General features: G+C 38.0%; 1 protein-coding gene across 8 annotated transcripts in view; it reads left to right on the forward strand.

Annotated features, from left to right (window-relative positions):
- The window catches only part of Dtna (dystrobrevin alpha), a 339,379-nt gene that overhangs the window by 90,072 nt on the left and 227,690 nt on the right, over window positions 1–21,617 (forward strand). For 6 of the 8 annotated variants that reach the window (XM_028774818.1, XM_028774825.1, XM_028774827.1 and 3 more), the window contains exon 1: window positions 4,873–5,089. The exons of the other annotated variants lie outside the window; for them this stretch is intronic. The gene's annotated coding sequence lies outside the window, so the exon portion shown is untranslated. Of the gene's footprint in view, window positions 1–4,872; window positions 5,090–21,617 lie in introns of those variants that run through there. 8 annotated transcript variants of the gene reach the window in all.

Here is a 21,617-nt window from a genome sequence, read left to right on the forward strand (position 1 = left end):
AGTACAGTCATAACAAGCCAGTTAAATGATTTTTTTCTTTTTATTTATGTATATGTATGTATGTGCATGTAAGTGCAGTGCCCACAGAGACCAGAAGAGGGCGTACAGTCCTCTGGAGCTGGAATTACAGATGGTTATGAGCTGCTCATCATGAGTGTTTAGGACAGAACTCAGATCCTCTGCAAAAAAGAAAAAGCATCTTGTCTGTGTTCTTAACCACTGAGCCACCTCTTCAGCCTCTAGAAAACATAAGAGTTCATTTGTACATATAGCCTTTTCAGGACTGGAGTTATTGTCACATGACAGGCACCTGAAGAGGAATATATTTCACCCAATTTTGTCTAATAATGTTTGTATAATACATTGATGTTTTCATTTTTGTTGTATAGATTAGTTTATAACCTAATATTCTTGATATTAGTAGAGACATAGTTACTAAAGTCATACAAATGAGTACATTATCATCTAAGGCAGTCAATGTTCTTTCTTTCTTACCAGGTTATAGAACAATATTATTATCTACAAGTCCTACGCTCTATGCTAGACCTTTAAACTTACTCATACTACATAATACATGCCTTTTGATCTACTTTTTTCACACCCTACTCTTGATCTACCCATGTGACCACCATTTTGTTTCCTATGGTTTGTGTTTGATGTTCCCTTGTTTTCTTAGATTTCTTTGATGAGGATTTGCCATGAAAATGAGCTAGCTAATTTCCTTAGCCTAAAGTCTTCTAGATTCTTGGTGCCATATATGACAGGTTCTCCCCCTCTTGATTATATGATCTTCCACGCAAGTGTATATGCTGAAATGTCTTTGTTAAGTCTTCTGCTGATTCACACTTCAGTTTTTCTCCACATCTTAGCTTATTGGGAGTCAGAGCCAATGACGATCATGATTCTATTTCCTTTGGGTGTCTACCAACAGAGATGCTACAAGACGTAATGTCATTTGTCTGGTATAATAAGAATATACATGCATGCCGATACTCTGAATGCCTTCTGACTAGGGATCCTCTTTTCTAATGTTGGTTATGTATGGCTTTTCTATTGTCTTGGGTAGTGTCTATGTCAATTACTTTTCTAGTAAGTACTTTCATGATTGTTTTTTTCCTTTAGGGAGAAAGCCCCTATTCTTGCATTAATACTACCTGCCTTTAAGAATGTTAAAATGTTATGAGGTACATAATAAAATGTAACGTTTTGTATCAACTTGGACTTTCTCAAAAGAAGAAATCAACTGTACAGTTATCACCTCTAAATACTATCTCTGTTCATCTCTCAAGGCAGCAGGGAAATAAAATATTGGCCATGCCCTTTTGCTTTTGAGTAACCAAGATTTAGATATATACAGACATATCACAGGTCAGTGAAGACCTAAGCCTAAGCCATTATCCTCCACTATAAGGAAACTATGAGTGCTGCTTTCCCTCAAAACTATACTGGTACATTCTATTCACTTAACCTTGGGGCTGAACTAAGAGCATAGAAGAAAGAGTACTTGCTTGTTCATAATAAGTTGGAGGTATCTGATTTGCCAGTTATGTGCCCAGTGTTCTTTGGAAGCAAGCCCTGGAAGCCATTTTTCTGATCAATTCCAAGTCTCATGTTAGTGCTTACAAAAAGAACAAGACAACATTTACTCATGATAAAGACCCAGTTCTAGCCATTATAAATCTTATCAACTGCCTTGTGAAGGCTAATGGACAAAAGAGAATCATTCCATCCTATTCACTTAACCTTGGGGCTGAACTAAGACTCTGATGACTGTTTCTGGGACTTCTAGGATGTGCAAAGATCAAACCGTAAGTCTGGATAAAGTTGGGAACTTTGATTCATTCTTTTTTATTATAATTAATCCAATGAAGGATCATTATTCTCTGAATAGTAGCCAATAACAATTCAATTAGAAACAGTATCTCTTTTTCTCTGTTTGTCTTATAAGCCACAAGAGCAGTACAAGGAATCTTAATAAATGTGCCTGGTTTATATTTGGAGTAATTCACATGCACACATATATGACTGGGATCATTGTGCAAGGTGTTACACAATACATGATACAATACAAACTTCATACAATCTCAGTTTGTTGCTCAAAAGCAGGGATGCTTTTCCTAGAATTATTTACAACAATGTAGGAAGTAAAGAGATGCTCAGACATTAAGAGCACTCATTGTTCCTTCAGTAGACCCAGATTCAGTTCCCAGCACTCATATGACAGACTATAACCATTCATAACTCCAGTTCCAGGGGATCCAATAACTTCTGGCCTCCAAAGGCATTGGATAAGCACAGGGTACACCCATATGCATGTACAAAATCTCTTACACATAGAAGTAAAATAAGTTTTAAAAAATGTTTTTTTAGAAAGAAAAATACATTTAAATTTGTTTACAAAGAGGACCAACAATTACCCATTTTCCCAAAGGCTAACATACAGATGTTGCACAGGAGGTGTTTTGGTTTAAACAGGCATCTCCTCAGCATCAGTTTCACAGTAGTGTGAATCTAAAGACAACAGAGATGAGCATTGTGCTGCCTGTGAACCTGGGCTGGCTGCAAACCCCAGACACTCTTCTTAACTCACGGTGCTTTGTGGAAAAGAAAAGGAGTCTGAGGCAGAGATGGCTGTTCTCTGTGCCAGGGAGTTATTTCCTTCTATTTATATGTGAACCAGTTTGTGAATTTTATAAATGTGAGCACACCATGGATACTCAAGGAATGTTTCTTGAAGCAGAAACCTGCTTTGTGATAGTGTATCTTTTCAACTTCGGAAACAGGATGGAAAATTGTAAATGCTCCTACTTTGCCTGTACTTTCCTTAATTAAACTTGAGGCTAAAGAATAAAGTATGTTTCTCCTTTTCCTCCATTGAAAAGTGTTTGTTTAGGCATCTGGGAATGGAGTTAGGTAAAAGAGCAAATAGTTGGTTGCCACCAACATACAGGCATCAAAATACAAGTGAAATAAATTCATACTATAGTAACCAATCAAGCGGGTCTTAACTTTGTGATCTCTTAAACTAAGAATACTCTAGCTGTGGAAGAAGATGACAACAACAACAACAACAACAAAAGATTTAAATCCAGTGAAATGAGTTGAATTAGAAAGTTGTCACCTAGAATCAAGCATTTGCCATTGAATATGTTCTAAGATATCCCTGTGAGTCCCAAGGAGCAGCTGCAGCCACACCACTACTGTGTCCCAGCCAGCTGACAGTTGCTGAGACTGGGCAATGGTTCAGCCTGTGACTCACGTAGCCACCAAAGTTATAATGTCTTCACCAGGCCTCTGAAGAGGCTACCTGGTCCATCAAGCTGCATGTAGTACATACACTACTCTGAACAAAACGAATAGTGTTTTCAGTAACAGATAATACTTGAAATGCAGTGACCAGTAAGTGAATGCTTAGCACGAGTCCTGTATGTTGTTAGAGAGTCTTGCCCATGACTAGTCCTCGTAGGGCTTTGTGTGATGAGTGGTCTTTGCTCCTTAGCTCTTCTGTTCATCCAGTGGGCTGATGAGTTATTTTGTTTGGTTGGGTTTTCTTTTCTTTATTTGTTGTTATTGATGATGATGATCAACTTGACATATGATAGAGACATGGAAAGAAAAAATGTCAACTGAGGAATTTTCATCATCAGATTGGCCTGTAGGCAAATCTGTGGGGAATTTTCTTGATTAAGGATTGATGTGGAAGGACCTAACTCCTGTAGGTAATGACCTCCAGGGGAATTAGTATTGGATTAAATAAGAAAGCAGGTTGAACAAGGAATGGGAAGCAAACTAGAAAGCAGGACTCCTCCACAGATGTATCTCCAGGTTACTGAGAGTCCCTGCCTTGACTTCTCTCAAACACACACTGTGATTAAGACATGTGAGCAGAATAAACCTTTTCCTCAACAGAGGTTTGGACCGACTGTTGTGTTTATCATAGCAATAGAAAGCAAAATAGGACTCTTAGTTTCCCTACACACACACACACACACGCACGCACGCACGCACGCACGCACGCACGCACGCACGCTTTGTTTCCCAGTGTGTGCTAAAGTGTTATAAGACAATCCTGAAAGAAGAAGACTTCCTGGGAAAAGCCAGTGTTTCTTCCCTGTTCTCCTCCTGCAGCTTGGAGTATAAAACAAAAGCCAATTGAAGTCAGTTCTCCCACGATTCCTCTAAGCATTTATTTTCTTTCTCAGGAAGTCTACCCATTGGCCTGTTGTCCTTAGGACACTGTGAAGTGGCATTTGTGGCTCTTTTCATTTTCTAATGAATCCCAAAACAAGGCTTGTTCCATGTTTGATAATAGTGCTGCTATCTTGTTCTTTCTCTGTAACCCTAGTCATTCTGGGTAAAATAATAAGCAGGTAGAAAAACACAAGCATGAGTTTCAACCAAAATATCTTTGATGTTTGAACATAGTATTTGGAGTTTCCTTAAACTGAAATAAAAATCCAGGAAAATTCCTTGTTTGTGTTGTATATCCCCAGGAAGCCATTTGCCAAGCTCTAGCTGCCTGGCTCTCTGCCTCTAGGAATGCCAATCAGAGGACATTCTTTTTCAGGCAGCCAAGTTTGGAAGTCAGTTGGTTTCTGGCTGTGAGGTGGGGGTGGGGTGATGGCAGGGGAAGCCAGCGAGTCCTCAGCTGATCTTCAGCTTGCAAAGGTTTCCATAATAGCCTTCAATGAACGCAGTTCCTTTTACTCACGAGGAGACAGGTAAAAGGACAACTGAGTAAACCAGCTTAAGAAGAAATGGGCGGAAGCTCCCTGGGAGGGAGGGGCTGAGGGAGATCTTTGAAAGCCTGCCATTGGTGAGTTTACCAACGGCATCTGCCAGTGGGACTTCAGTGGAATGTGAAACCAAATCGTTTTCAAGTTAAAGATAGACACAGTGGACGCCAGAAACTGGAAGCCGGGTTTTTAAACTCCTGTCTCTCCCTAGAATTTCAGAGTTGGTTATAATCTCAGGAGTAATTAGCCATTTGGCTAAATCTGTTCTCCCATGATCATGCTAGCAATCACTGTGTGCTCTAGATGAACTGGCACTAAAAAGCTTGAAGAGGGGATGCTGTACCTAATCCAGGGTAAGTGAGATCAACCGGACTTGGAGGTGCATCTCTGCGAAGGTGGATGTTGACTTTTGCTTTATAGTTGGTATGAATGAAAGATCAGGGAGATGTCGTTGTGTCTGGATGAAGCTATTTTCCTTTCTAGAAGTAGGTGGCCTTGGACATTCTGAGTGGCAGAAGGAAACCCAGTACTTGTGTGAGGCTGTTTTCAAGTTTGCATTTCAGAATTGTAACTTCAATGAAGCCTATAGGCTTGCTCTTTCCAGTTAACCCTCAAGCATCTAAGGTTTGAGGAGTTAGAATTATGGGGGAAAATAGTCTGTAAGATGGAGCACAGCTTCCCTGGGATAGCACTGTGTTCAAATGTAGATGATGAGGACAAAATGAAAAAAACAGAGGGCCATTTTCTCATGGTGCTCTAAAACCATTAGAAAGTACCCTGTGTTTGAAGAGGTGGCAGAGAAAACACAAGCAGCTTCTATCAAAGAAAACAATGTATTCATAGCAGTTGTTTGGGAGCATTACCTCATTAATTCTAAGCAGTTCCTCTCAAAAAGAGTTGGTATCTGCAAAGTGAATGGGGGCGTTCTGATTATAAAGAACTCCAGAGAAAAGGAGGAGGGAAAGAGTTGTTAAATTTACAATTGCCACGTTCTATTTTGGCTGTTTAAGTGTTCCATCACAAGGAGAAGGGCAAACTACAGTTTTTCATGTTTTGCCCATGTATAGGTTTTGTTTCTTGTTTGGTCAAGCGACCTCTCTCTCTCTCTCTCTCCTCTTAGCGACAACTTTTCCAAACTCACCCAGCATTCCTTCTGAATAAATATTGTCCATAATAGTCACAGAGGGCATGGTGTGAATTGGATATTCTCCTTTATATGGGGAAAATAAGCGTGCTGACGCTCTCCTGACAGAATGTGGGGCTGAACAGTGGTTCCGAGTGACTAGTCTGGGTTTGCTCTGCCAATTAGACCAGACTGAAATAGATGCAAGCAGTGAATGGTTTAATATAGCTCCATCACACAACTTTGATAATAAAAAGTGGTGTGGTATGTCACTATGTTGTTCTAAGCCAAAAAGGTGGGCATTGCAAGGACAGAGTTGAACTTCGGACTGCTGAGCAGCAGAGCAAGGACAAACAAAATGTGAAATTAGCAGAGCCCAGGAGTGGTCTGTGTAGCATTGTGTGCCGAGTTCCCCCTCCTAGCTTCTCTCTTCTTTGAGGCCCCTAAGAAGCTCAGTGCCCAAGACCTGTCTGCAAGGAAGAACTTCTCCAGAGTGTTTTAATGTTGTCCTCTATGGATTGGAAATTTGTGTTTTGCTAGAAATATCTATTCTTAGAAGCGTTTAGGCAGTTTGTTAAATTGTCGCTAGGTCTAGTGATCCTAAAATTATTCCATCAAATTGCACAAGTCGCAAGTTATTCTCCATTCCCTATAAGCAGACCATAACTTAGCAAATTTTTCCTAGTCATTTCAAGTGGCTGGTAATAGCATATGGGTGGCTGTGTCCTGAACAGCTGACGATAAGAATGAGACTGGCATAAATTTATGACTGTACAAGCAGAATGCAGTTTTCACAGAGATACATATATACAAGCCTGTCGTCCGTACACCTAGTTCAGGTATACCAATATTTAATTCTTGCTATGTTGAAATTTGGCTTTTGGTTTTCACTTTGTTAAAAGAAAAACTTCAAGGTTCAAATTTCTAACATGTAAGAATTTTTAACAATGTGTCCAACACTGATGGGGAGATTATATATGAATCCTCCACTGTTGGGTCACTGGTAGAGTTTCTCGTTCCAGAATGAGGTAGAAAGCTTGGATTGTCTTCCTTTGGATGGAGTGAAGGTCATTGCCTTATGATATGTGTCTGCTGATTATAGCTCACATGTTACTGGGTATGTCTTCATTATTATTGCCCATTGTATCTTCACTCAGTGTCTTGTCTCCTTAATACATGATATAACCTCGCTTTATGTTGAAAATGTATCTTGAAAATCACTCATTGAACCTGGTGGCACCAACCTATGATTCCAGCATTTGGTAGTCAAAGTTAGCAGACTCACTGCAAGTTCATGTAGCTTGGGGTATGTCCTTGTAATGCCCGCCTTTTTGGTTTAGAAGAGTGACATACTGACATACTACATCACTTTTTATTATCAAAGTTTTGTTTTATATTTCAAAATGAATAAATGAATGGGTGGTAGAAATCATTTGTAGGGGTGATCAGACACCTTATTACTCCTACAAGTAGGATGATGGTTTCCTGCAGAGACGGCAGCAGGTGGCAGACTGGAAATACCTTCAACAAAGTGCAGGGGCCTTCAGCTCTCTCTGTGATGGGAGCCCACTTGTAGGCCATATGAACAAAGGTTCATTCAAGTTCACCCTGTCTCAGTAGAAGATAAGGTCTTTCTAGATCCCAGCATATACTTGGCCAAAGACTTTGACATATTAATGAAGTCAGTCAGGCCACCAGAGGAATCTTCGTTTGCCAGTTGTTTGCCTGGATAGTCATATGCCAAGGGGCAAAACTTTGAGCTTTGAAGTTTAACTTATCTCCTTGCTTTCTAATTTGTAAAAATTTTATTATTTTTATTGTGTATGTGCATTAAGGATGGGGTGCACACATGCCATGGCATCTGTGCAGAGGTCAGAGGTCAGCTTCCGTGGAGTCGGTTCTCTCCTCCCACCTCTATGTGGGTTGCAGGAATCAAACTCAGGTTGCCAGGCTTACGCTGAAAGTGATTTTATCCATTGCACCATCTTACCAGCACCCTGATTTCTAAGTTTTCATTTGCTAAGCCCTCAGGTTGTGATTAACTCTGCCCCTTTTTTTAATTTATGACACATTAATTATTTGACTAGAGCTCTGGGTCCAAGTATCTATGTCATGACTGATTGGAGGGCCCACATCCTCCAGCTTCTTATGCTCTGTCTACAATACCAAGCAATCCTTTCGCTTGTCCCTCATAGGCCACTGTCCTTGATAATCTCTTTAATCTCTAATCCACCCACTCCAGTCACTTCAGCTGTTCAGAAACCTTGGCTCTTCCGGCTTTCTCCATGCCTGTATTTAGTGTTACCACATCTTTTTAGGTTAGTGTAAGTTAACCTCCCCCTCTGCTTCCTCTGTGCTTCCTCTGCTCTGGGTCTTCATTGTCTTACTTAGTTGCTGTTTTATCCTTACAGTTATTCTTCTGCCTCTAGTCCCCTCCCATACCACTGCCACCCAATGGCCATGGCTTGTGCTGGGCAAACACATCTGTGCTCTAAGATCCACAGCTGCTAATGATTAGAGAACTCCAGAAGCCTTCAGATTAGGACTGTTCCATCTCTAGCACAGTCTGAAAGGCCTGTCTTTATCACCTGTCGACTCCTTAGCTGGTCATCACCAACACTTGAGTCAAGTATTACTACAGCCTCTGGGATCTGCCATATACTAGAGCAGTGTGTGAAAGTGCAAGCATTTTCCTTTTCCCAGAGTGCTGGTTGCTCTTCAACTTTCACCTCATGTGACACTCACCATGCCTTTCTTACCTTCAGAGTTTGCCTGAGGTTCCCAGTATCTCTAATAGCACGACCTGTGCCATACAGCATGGATGGTGCCATATTGCTGGCTGTGCTGGTTTCTGTGTAACACACAGAAACCACTCACTACAGGTTTAAGGAATGAATAATTGCCTGCTTTCAGGGCTGTTATTCTTGGATTATCCCTTATTTTCTTTACTTATTTATATTCATTCTCTATGTTTTGAGCTAGCATAGTTATCACTAATGGTGCTAAATGCCAAATGGAATCAGGGAATGTTTGCTTGTCTGGTGGGAGGCATTCTTCTGGAAAAGTGGGATTAATGTTCATTTTATTGCCAAGTAAGGTCAACTGATAACAGGGCACACGTTAGCAGTAAAGTGGGATGAGTCAGATGCACATTATCAGAGAGGGTTTTAGTCAAAAGACAGTCACAGCATGTGGAGACTAATCAGTTCCACCATTCATGTTCAGGCTGTACGGGTGGTCACTTAGTAAAGTGCTTACCTTATAAGCAGAAGACCTCCATTAGTTTAATTCCACAACCCAGATAAGCCATGTGTGGAAGCAAGAACATGGAATCCCAGTTCTGGAAAGTCAGAAACAACCAAGTCATTGGGGCCTGATGGCGAGCCAGCCTAACCTATGTGGAGAGTTCAAGGCCATTGAGAGCCCCAGTCACACAAAAAAATAAAGCAGATGGTACCTGTGGAACGGTGCCCAAGGCTGGTTTTTTGCTTCTACATGCACATGCACACACACACACACATGCACACAAATGTGCACATGCATGTACACACAAACTTCATCAGGAGAATTCAATAAGCACATCAGGAAAAAAATCATTGAGAAACTAGATTCAAATGCATCAACTTGTGCATGGTCAGGGTACCAACCATGAGAAACCACTGCATTCTCAGTGGATAGTGTAGCATGAGAAGGAAAGTATTTGGTAGGTTATGTGTGTGATTTCATGACCCTAAATTTAAAGTTGCTTTCAGTTTTTTCCTTAAATGAAAGGCCTTGAAGCACAGCATTGATGTCTATTACTCTCAGCATATGCTAAGAAAAGAAAGACTCTTTGGTCAATGACAAATTAAATGTTATCAGTAGGGACTAAAAGAAGCTGATATTTGGTAAAGCACTTTAATCATGTTTGACTCTTTGGACTATTTGTAAGTTTTTTATACATTTATGATGTGCCTTTGATATGCCAAATCTTGAGTTTAAAGAAATGAAGAAGTATGCTTTATGTTATTTTCACACAGTACTCTCCTTCCTCCACAACGAGAAGAGCTTCAATATAAATGGGACCAAAGTTTATCTTTAAACAAATATCTGACTCCAATAAAATGTTTAAACCCAGTATTTCCAATGTAAATCTGAACATTCCTACAGGAATTCTTTTCTGTTTCATTTATGGGAGGAACAAAGACCGCCTGTTTGACAGTAATCAGATGTTAGCTTCCAAGTAGTGGGAAGAAGGGGCAAGCTCCTGCTTTTTCCCCTTACCTGTTCTAGGCAATGGGATTATTTACTTATGCCTTCCACCAATGGCTTTGGTTATCATGCCTCTATAAATGGTTTTTGTTTCTATTCTCCACTTGAGTTGATCTCATCGTGCTTAATAAAACTCATTCTTTTCTTTCTCAGCAATTAGCATTTCCCTCACAGTAAATCAAGTAGCTTGGTATTATTTGGACTCTTAAAAATGCACGCTTCTTGCCATGATGGCTCACACTTGCAATCACAGAATTTAGGAGACTAAGGCAGGATCATAGTGAGTTCAGGGCTACTTTGAACCATAGAGTGAGTTCCAAGCCAGCCTGAGGTACATAATAAGACCATATCTCAAAATTAAAAACTGAAGCCAGCTTAAGGAAAATTACACCTAGAAATATTTTTATTAGACAATAATATGAAGAGACTGAAAATGCTCAATTTTTTTCATATACCATTTAATATCAAATCTCTGTTTGCATAAGTAAAGCTGGACTTAGCAGTTTTGCAAAATAAATATTATGTAAAGATGACTTAGTCACCCAAAGTAATGAAAAAATCTATGTATTTTTTCAAAGAACAATAGATTTCTTGTAAAATTCCATTTACTTTCTTCTGTTCATCCCTATGTGACTCTGCCGTTCACAAATCTGTGGACACTGAACAAAACAGATTCACCCAAATAATCACAATTCAATAGTATAGATACCTCACTGGTTTTGTAAAGAGGTATAGAATGAATTTTTTGAATGAAGTTGATCTTCTAATATAAAAGAATTTGTAATTCTCAGATTGTCCCTTACTATACATTAATAGAAACAAACTCACTCACAGAATTGTTGTCTGTTAAAACTTCAAGTAAATGTAACTATTCTTTTTCAGTGCTCCAGCTGGAGGAGTAGCTCATTGGTTAAGACCACTTACTGCCATTTGCATAGGATGTGGGTTCAAATTGTAGTGCCTGCATAGCCTGCCCTTTCTGGCTTCTGTGCACACACTTGTGTACCTATATGTACATGCAAACAAAATGATCATATACATAAAAATGTCATTAAAATGTATCTTCTAAAGTAAATCCAATATTGCAAACTATTTTGTAGGTAAGATGCATATGTAGTTTTCTTGTTATACATGTTTAAATTAAAGTATAGACAGATGTACTAGGTGTGGTTTCCTGAGAAAGCAAACTCCAATCTCAGTGTGATATAAAAAGCTAGAATTTCTTGTCATGTGAGCCACTTAGTTGTTATATGTTGACTAAAGGCTTTCTCCACACTTCAACCCTCATTTCTTCCTGTGGTTGTACTTTCTTAGCCAAAGTATACCATACAGCCATACCTACTAGTAGGAAACATAATCCTACCAACATGTCTGAAAAGAGGAAGGACTGAAATATCTATAGAGAGCTCAAGTAAATTTCCAAGCTTGTACGTGATTAAACATCCCCAAGTCTCCAGAGCCTCATCATAAAGTATTACACACCTGTGCACACACTAGGGAATGCTGGTGCACTGCTCTACACTAGGGAACAGGTGAGCACATGATGTGATGATGTAATGCTGACATTTTTTGTCCTGATCTCATCTTCTGACTCTCATCCCTTAGATCTTTGGCTCTCGGGTCCTTACTATTTTTGCAATGCTCTCATTTTATACAATGCTGAGAGTTTGGCTATCTTCCTGCCAATCATTGGGTACTCCTGGCCATAAATGATTTGGGGGAATTCAAAGAAACTTCTCATAGGGAATTCCTACAGAATGCGGAGAGCAACTATAAAAAGTACATTTTCCCATTTCTACAAACTGCTCATGCATGTAGAGAACTGGATGAAAAAAATAATTGAATTCAGGTTTAATCTGCATCCCCTCCCTTTACTAGTAAGTGAGGTAAGAGGACGAGGCTTAGAGACGGGAACAGTAACACACTGTACTTTAGACATGCATAGTCTTGAATAACACCCATATCACTCAAACTCTGTATGTGCCGAGTGTTTATCTGTGAGTCCTGAGATAAGATCTAAGAGTAATGAGACATTTAAAGGAGTACACATTTTAAGGCACTTTGCTGGGGTCCTTGGAATTGTAATTTAAGTCAGCAAATTTAATTTGTGTTCTTGGTAGCAGTAATTCTAGGAAATGCTTCGTGGGATGTTTATGGATTCTGAATCAAGCAAATTTCTATAGATTTTACCTCTCTCTTAGAGATCCTGGCCTATACTAACAATAAGGCTTCATGAATGTTCTTCATGCACAGGTTCAACTTACTTTAAGTTTTGTGTTTTCTAGCATAGAGTTTGAAAGGGCAAAGAAAGAGACACACAGAAGGAATGTTTCACATTATCAAACATAGCTTGGTAAATTCTAAGTCAATTGTACCTGTGATGTTGTATTAAGAATATATAGTGGGGCTAGAACCTAGAACCCATATCCAGGAATTCATAACTTCCTAGAACTCCAGCTCCAGAGGATTCAATGCCTCTGGATTCTGTGGCACTGCACCAATGTACATTCACATACACACACATACACACACATGTTCACACACACACACACATGTTCACACATGCATGTATACACACATATATTCACACACACATGCACAAGTGCACACACACATACCTGTACATACACATGCACAAATACACATACACACATGTATGCACACATATACATAAGTTAAAAGTAAAGTAAATTTTACTTTTATTCTAAAATTTTATTTTATTTTATTTTATATTTACTTTTTATTTTAAAACAGTTTATAGGGTATAGTAGTATTGTAACTGGTGCAATACTTTTAGACCATAAAGCTAAGGATTTTTAAAGGACTTTTGTAAATATCTCCATTACTTGCTAGTTTATTTTCATTTTCTTGATAAAAAGTATTATTCTTAAATTGGCACATCATTCAATAATATTTAATGTTATTGGGATATATTATTTGGGATACATCAGAAATAAGAAAATTACTCAGAACTCACACATGATTTTCCTTTTTCACTCACCTTTGGAAGTCTTATACTTACTGAGTTTTACAGCATGGTCATACGTTATTAATCTATTAACTTAGTTTTTATTTCTAGGTTAAGACCTTCTGAAGTGAAAATTCTCCCTCAATTTCAACATTTACTTCTTGATTGTTTTCCCTTTGCTTGCTTCAAAATCAGAAATATTAAAGCTTTGGGAAAAAGGTGTTAACTTTAAATAAATTATTTTCTAAAGTTATCATCTGAGAGAATTTTTCTATGAAAGAAGGGCAATACATGAATAGAACAAAACAAAAAAAAACCTCACTTTCCTTAGTAGAATGTGTGTTTTGTTGAAGTGCAATGACTGTGTAATGCTAGCAGTTCTACTAGACATTGAATGCTTCCAAAAAGTAACTCTATCCAAAGAGTGTTCTAGATATATGGGGCACATGTACGTGTCAAATAGGCAGCTGTGACAGTGCATGACTGTTCTTTTGTCATGTATACAATCTGATATGATTATTCTGTTTGTCTTTAATTGGCAATTTTAATTCCCCTTCCATTTTAACTAGGAGATAAGTATATTTTAAGATAATTTGGAAATACATTTTCATTTTGCATTGTAGAAAGAGAAATAATTTGGCCAAAGTTATGGGAAGCACAATTTTATGTGTATTTGTATATCCATGTTCATGCATGTACAGGTAAATGTTTGTGTACAAGTGCATGTGCATGGGGTTCACATGTGTGTGAATGCAGGTACACGTGTGTGTGTGTGTGTGTGTGTGTGTGTGTTCATGTAGAGGGCAAAGGACAGTGTCCTTCCCCAAACACTCTCTACATTATTCATTTATTTATTTATTCATTCATCTGTCTGTCTGTCTGTCTGACTGACTGTGTACTGTGTATCTGACTGTTTGTCTGTTTATTTGTTTGTTTGTTTGTTTAGAGGAAAGGTAGGTCTCTCACAGACCTAGAAATCAACTAGTAAGCTACTCTAGCTGATGGATGAGTGAGCTACCAAGGGTCATCTATCTCCTGCCTCCCAAGTACCATAACAAGTGTGTACCCACTGGCTTGTTCTGGGGCTTGTGGGAAATTCAACTCAGGTCTTCATGCTTGTACAACTGTTTTTCTACTGAAAAACTTAGTCTGGTAGAAGAAATTCTTATCACACAAACTTTCCTGTGATTACAATTTGTTTATATCTTACCTTGGGGTTATAGTAAAATTCAGAAAGCACCATGATGTCTGCAACATCTCCAAATGATCACTGAAGTGGGATCTGTAGGTTTCTTCTGAGCACTGTAAGCTCATCCTGGTCTGTCTTAAGAAATACTTCAAAGAACCAGACAACTGCATTCTTCCAATGCATTAAGTTATGAAGCCAGTTATAGTCCAAATTTTGAAACTACCTAGCACCTAAAACATTTAGAAGGCTGGAAAATATCCTGTATAACCATTTGCCAAACATGGGAACATAAATCTCAGTTGCTTACGTTTACAGTATTACAAGCTCTCCTTTAAAATGACATGAGGGAAGCGTTTAGTGTAATGAGGCAGAGTCCTAGTGTGCAAGTTACATTATTTTTTCATTGCATGGGAATGAGTTATTGCTTCAGTTTCTATATGATGCCCTAGTGGCCTCAAAGACACAATATAGCTTGCAGGAAAGCCTGCCTTTGTCTTAGGCAATAACTTATTCTATCAGAGTATGCTTTCTGAAAGTTACCCATAGCATTTCCCACTGTAGGCAGAATTTCATGAAGGTCATTTACATGTAGCTACTGAACTTTACTGTGTTTTTTTTTAATTTAAGAAGGTTACCTGGAGCCTGACATATTGCTGCAACAGGAAAAACAAAGAAATTTTATACCTATAGCATTCAGGAAACAAGAAGAAATTGAGAATAAGAAATTAAATCACAAACATAGAGGTTTTATGTTGGCATCTCTCTGCTTTTGAAAACTTTTAAAAATATAGAAGCTGGGCCTCTGATGTGGCTCAGTGAGTGAAGGCATGTCCTGCCAAGCTTGATCTGCGTTAAGTCCCTAGGACCCATATGATAGAAGGAGAAGACTTCCTCATTCATGCAGGTTGTCCTCTGACTGCCGCATGTGTACTTAGACGTGCACGCTCACACGCAAATACACACAACCAAATTAAATAATGTCATAACATATTTTGAGGTAAGCATGGATCTTTGGAAATGGACCTTGGAGACTTAGTAATAATAATCAAACTGACACGTCTGTATTTGCAGTGAGCATTTTCATACTATTTTGAACACTAAATATACAAACGTAAATGTCAAAGTGCACAAAGATTTTATAAGTAAGTTGTATTTCCTAATGAGGTAAGATAAGAATTAATTAATATAAAACTCCTCTTTAAATGCCCTCACCAATTGGTGTTACAGCACTGGGGAAAGATTGCACCAGGCTTTCTGCCAAACCATTACTGGTAATCTGATGACAAGGGATGAAGAAAATTCAGATGCTAATGCCTGCTTTAGTTAGATATGCATTTGCTAAAAGAGGAGCCAACGCATTTCCTACACAGCCCATCAAAGCTGCTTGTGTGTGTGTGTGTGTGTGTGTGTGCAAGAATATACAAGTCTAAGAATATACACATCTCTGTAAATACATCTCTGCTCAAAGAAAACAGCAGTAGCAGACACAGCTGGCCTTGACAGAATTGTTTCTGTATTTCAAGTGGATTCAGTATATAGCAACATTTCCTTCAATGGCTACAGCAGAAAGAATTAAATTATTCATAGATGAACAAGATTTATCATCTCCCTTGTGTGGGTAAATTCCGGTGATGGCTCAAAATCATTCATTCATAAATGAGGAAGTTGGTCCACTATTGTGCATGGTTTATTTAAATTAGTTCAATGTAAACCTGTTTTCCACATAATGTACATAAATATAATGATATAAGAAAGTAAAGAAAGCATGCATTTTTATAAAAGGATTTTTGAAATCCTGAGGTTCTGTTTTGAGTCAAAACATTGCAGGGCTTTCGACATTTGCAATTAAGTTCAGGCCACTGAGGGCCCCCTTTTTTTTCTAATTATTTAGAAATCTACTAGAGATAGCTGTACTTTGGTATAACATCTTCATGTCTTAATTATAAAATTGATCTTATCTCCTAGCTCATAGACACACATTTTCAAAATAAAGTCACATATAGTTCTCTGTGTTCCTTTTCTATCTTCCAACAGCACAAGAACAACTGGCAGCATACCAACATTACATGATTGATCATCTGTCTGTTAGAGTAGGGCCTTACTAGACCTTGGCATTAGATTGTGTGTCAATCTTAATCCATATCATGCTTTGGAGGAGGGCACTGTCTAGCAAAATGACCTGGGCACATGGGGCTAAAGCAGTTAAACTATAGAAAGTGACATGAGGATGACGGTCCCCAGAGAAGATGTCCTGAAGAAAACAGTGCTGATGTTGAGTCATAATACATCAATAAGAATTCCCTAGAAAAAGAAAGATGTCAAGATGGTTCAGGATGAAAGTTCTCATGTGGCAATGGTGGGAAGTTTCACGGTATACAGAGCTACCGATGGTTTGGTGTTCCTATAGGGTGGGATGTAAGGCTGAACAGAATGGCAATGAACTTGAAAAGACAAACATCTAGTTAAGCATAGACAGCCTTTTACACTATCCTGAAAAGTTTTCTCTATAGTCCTTACAGGACAGAGTACTTCTGAAATCCAAATCCTTCCCTGAAAATAATCAGTGCAAGAAAGAACAGTGAAGATTGGCTCTTGGGGATCTGGAGCCAGATCTCAAAATGTCCCTGTGCATAAAAGTCCTTTGAACACCTGTGTCCTTCCAATTTACTTCATTAAGGCATGCTCGATTCATCTGGCTAATAAGAGTCCTTTTCTCCAGATTTCAAAGAAGAAACACATCTTATCCAATGACTCCTCTTTCCCAGTGTTGTTCCCATCCTGACAATTGACACTGATTGCAAATCCCCTCAGATTGAAAAGCAAAAGACTCTGTAGCAATGGTAATTTAAAATAAATGTTATACAAAACAAAATTACATGAATCGATTGCTCTGAACAAGAGTTTTAAAGAAATCAAGACTGGAACAATGGAGAAGGAGAACATGATGCAATTATTTGCTCATAAATTAAATTTAAACTAATGCATAAGGTCTAGGTAGATGGAAAATGAGGTCGACCTCTAAAGAAGGCTGCCATCATTTCTATAATTTTGATTATATATAGAAATTGATTTGCTATAGCTGAATATTCTCAAGCCTATATTCAAGTGTATATTCTATAAAAATAGGCCAAGTCATGATTTTCTCATAGTTTAAGCCTTTCACTAGCTAAGAATACTTGCCAGGGAAGATGGGTGAAACTTTTACCACTATATCCAGCTCCTTTAACACAAAAGATATCATTTTGAAAAGCAGTCCTTTCTCTCATGACCTTGGCATTTGGTGGCAGTATTTGACAAAAAGTTCCATGTTTTCCTAGACGTTGTCCTTTCTTGCTCTGTCACGTATCCTGCATTAGTAATTCAGAACAGACACCAAAAAAAGTGTATAGATCAATCAAAAGAAAAGCAAACAAGAAACACAGTTTCGAAAATCAAGGAGAGGACTTTCTTCCAGATGGCTGTGTTAGGGGTAAAATTCAAGAAGAAGACTGCAGTCATGCTGGAGCTGAAGTGACCATGAAGTCAGATCTTTCTGGTTTGAATTCTAAGTTCCAGTAACATCAATAAAGGGAATCCAATAAGCCCTACCTGGTCCTTGAACTCTTATGATAAATCTAATATCAATTTTAAATACTTTTGAAAAAGACTCTGTTGTGGCATCCACATTTAACACACTTAAGTTACTCTGCTGGCATTTAGGTGAGTTAGAGATGTGTGCATGCATGTTCCCAGGCCTACAGAAAGATAGGCAGCCAAAGCTATTGGTCCCTTTTATTGTCAAAATCAGGAGTGAGGTTCATTAGTAGCCTGTTTTCTGCCTAGCAGGTAAAAGGGTTTTACAAAAGCAATTCTAAAAATAAAATACATCTTTAGTGCTCAAACAGAAACACTGATCAATCCTTTTTGGTCAGTTTATCACCCTGGAGCACCTGCCAGTATATGTCTTTTCTTACAAAGGTATCTCTTGGACTCTTCTTTTGGATTCTTGGTGGTGTAATTATGAGAGCTTCCAAAATTGTTCCTCATAAGTTCAGTGCAACCCATGGTGATGCCAGCAAGAAATACCCAGGACTGACTTGAGTGGCAAAACAGTTTTCCATCTTTCTTCTTTTGAGTGATCCATCACATGTGTTGTGAAAATTAATCACACATTCCTCTAATTTTTCCATCACAGAGTCAGTTTGGTTGGCCTTTTCATCTATTATTTAAGTACTTTAAATCTTCTTCAGTCATGGGACTATCAATCCTCTAGCAGAGGTCAACAAAATTAACCTTGACCGTGCTGTGAAGAGTGATAACCTCATGCCTAGCACATGTCCACCCAGCCCTTCCATGTCTTTTCATCTAGATGCAATGTCATGAGTAGCATTGTTTACATGGCACCCCTAGAAATTCTTAGTTTTTATTTATTAATTATTCTCAGCTCTTTATTAACCCTTCCTGATCACATAAAATTTCATTTCCTGTTTTCAAACTTAGATAATTATTACAAATGGAAGATAGTATATACTTGTATATGATATTCTTTAAGTGACACAATGCTTTGATTACTGTTCCAGTTGGCATAGGTACACTTTTTTGTGAGAATAAAAAAAAATTACTCAGGAGCTGGGAACATATCTCAGTTGGTAGAATGCTTCTCAAACATTCACAAAGCACTGGGTGTGAGCCCAAGTACCACATAGGCATGACACAGTGACATATCCCTGTAACTTCAGTACTCAGGAAATGACATAGGAAGATGAGAAGTTCAAAATCAACCTTGACTCCATAATAAGTTTTATACAAAGCTGCAATACAGGACACCATATCTGAGGGGAAAAATAAAGGAATAGTCATTTAATAGTTCACTGTAGGCACACAGTGCTAAATCTTACTTTTTTTCTTTTATAGTAGAAGATATGCTATGTAGCTTGTATGAGTTTGTACTTGAAAGAGACTCATCTCTAAAGATTAATTTGTAAAATTTCCTGTAAGGAAAACCATAAAATACACTAAGTTCCACTGACCTTTTAACTTCTTCTTTTCTAATTATAGATGCTGAAAGGAATTAAATCAAGGAACTAAACTCAAAGTCAAATTGTTAATAATCTAAACATCAGTGTCTCATATAATTATTACCTTCTTTCTAAATGGAAGTCTAAAGATTAAGTCTCCCGAGATGGACACAACAGAATTCTTTCTAAGATGTTTAATTGATATTTAAGTTCTCAGAAATAATATATAAAGACAATATGAATAGCTGGGGACATTGTCACTTTTATGATGACCATATGGAACATTGTTTTAAGTTGTGGTTGCTGGTGTCTCACTCAATTGGCATAGGCTCATGGTTTTGATGTGTGCTTACTAGGTCCAAGAAAATTGGAATAATGGAACTTCATGAATAATTCCACACATACACAGCCATGAACATACAAAAACACATAAACATATACATGCCCCCACACACAAAACTTTTAGAAATAAAAGAGGAAATGAAATAGTTAAGAAAATATAATAAATATTCCCAATCAAATACAAGATGGCCTAAATGTGCTAAAGTGGTTGCTTACTCTCATAGAGCAAGTACGTTTTGATGAACTGTGATATTGGCTGAATACCCTTACCTTCTTATCCTCATCTGTAGTATTGGGATACCAACAGGATGAAAATCTCAAGGTGTTGAGATGAGTTGAGATGAGCTGCATTAATCAATTGATGAGTTTAGCATAGTGCCCGTGGAGCAATGATGTCCTCATAAAGTTCTGATGCTTTAGAGAAATGCTGATGTCATTATAAAACAATAACGACACACTTAAAATTGTGCAGTTCTTCACACCGTGCAGATGTAGTATTGGGGAAACTAAAAGAAAACACTCATTTCAGTGATCCATGAGTCAAGAGACACTGAGATCATTTTCTTCTTCCTACCTACCTGAAGCATGAGAGAACAAAGAAAATACAAATTCTCTGAGATAAATCTAAAGTTCCTTCTTTTGAACCTTAATCATTCTAGGATTTGGCTTACAAGTCTTCACCTTGAAAAGGTGAATGCTTCAAAACATAGCTTCTTGTATTCTACCCCAAATTCTTTCATTCACTGGTTCATTTGACTATCATGGAAACTGAGTGTGTAGGATGATACAATTCTGTTCTCCAAAGTTTCAAACCTCTAGGCTTAGGCATTGAGCCTTGCAAATCCTGATACATGGAAGTTCATTTCTTTCTTCTGAATCTATATTATTTTTCAGGGAAGAAAGTTCTCAGAATAATCACAGACTCTCAAAGGGCACAGTGGTGTGCAAATTCAGAAAAGTAGTACTTACAGACTTGACACATATACTCTGCAGTGCATCAGCACTACAGAAAATGACAAGCACCAGGGAGACCTCTTTGTGCCTAGACCTTGATTAATCTTTTCTTGCCCATTGTTTCTCAGAATAACAATTGTTATAATTCTGCAGTATTTACATTGAACAGCAAACAGATTGTACTCTGATGTTTCCCCGATCCTCAGTTTACCTGTAAATGTTTTCTTACCAGTTTATCTTCTCCTTGTCTTATAATTACCAAATATTGTATGTGTTGACACAGTTGAAGAAGCAGTACCCATGAGAATAAATCATGCCTGGGAGAGTTCTCTATGCATATGAAATTATGGTCAGCCCTTATATTAGACTCGCTTTTAAAAACATGTGTACACATCATATAGCTTATTCATCTGCATACCTCCTTCATCTCATTTGTAATATAATTTTCTTTTTGTTCAATTATTATTTATTTACTTTACATCCTTTTCAGAGCCCCCCCCCCATAATTTTCTAATATCTTGATGGATCCATTCCATCTTTGGACAAGTCAGCCAATATTAGCGTGAAGAACAAGCGTAGATCACATTATGAAATAATAAAATCTGCTAATTTCATAGAAGGAGAGCAACTTTGTCCATAAGAAAAGGAACAAAATGTCTGCTAGATCTATCTGGTTACATCCTAGGGTCTTTGGAAAATTCATGCCAAGCATTCGTTGGTCCAAAAACAACAACTGGCCAGACTTTGTTGTGTTATTTTGTAGAGTTCACAGCACTGCAAAGTGTTTGTTGTCAGTACATGAAAGCATTCTGGAGTGAAGTCTGGAGACTTCTTAAAAACATTAAAAGCCCAGGAAGCATTTTGAATTATCAGTGACTTTTAATCATCATTTCCTTGAAACACAATGTCCAATAATTCTCTACTCAAATAGGAAACAGTGATGGATAGGGCTGTAGCTCAGCCACACTCCCATGATTCACACATAGTACCTAAGATATACCTACCTCTCATATCTGAATCATTTGTGACTGTTGCTTTCATTCATGAAACTTTAGAC

The sequence above is a fragment of the Grammomys surdaster genome, unplaced genomic scaffold, assembly GCF_004785775.1.
Source record: "Grammomys surdaster isolate TR1022 unplaced genomic scaffold, NIH_TR_1.0 243, whole genome shotgun sequence".
Lineage (NCBI taxonomy): Eukaryota > Metazoa > Chordata > Mammalia > Rodentia > Muridae > Grammomys > Grammomys surdaster.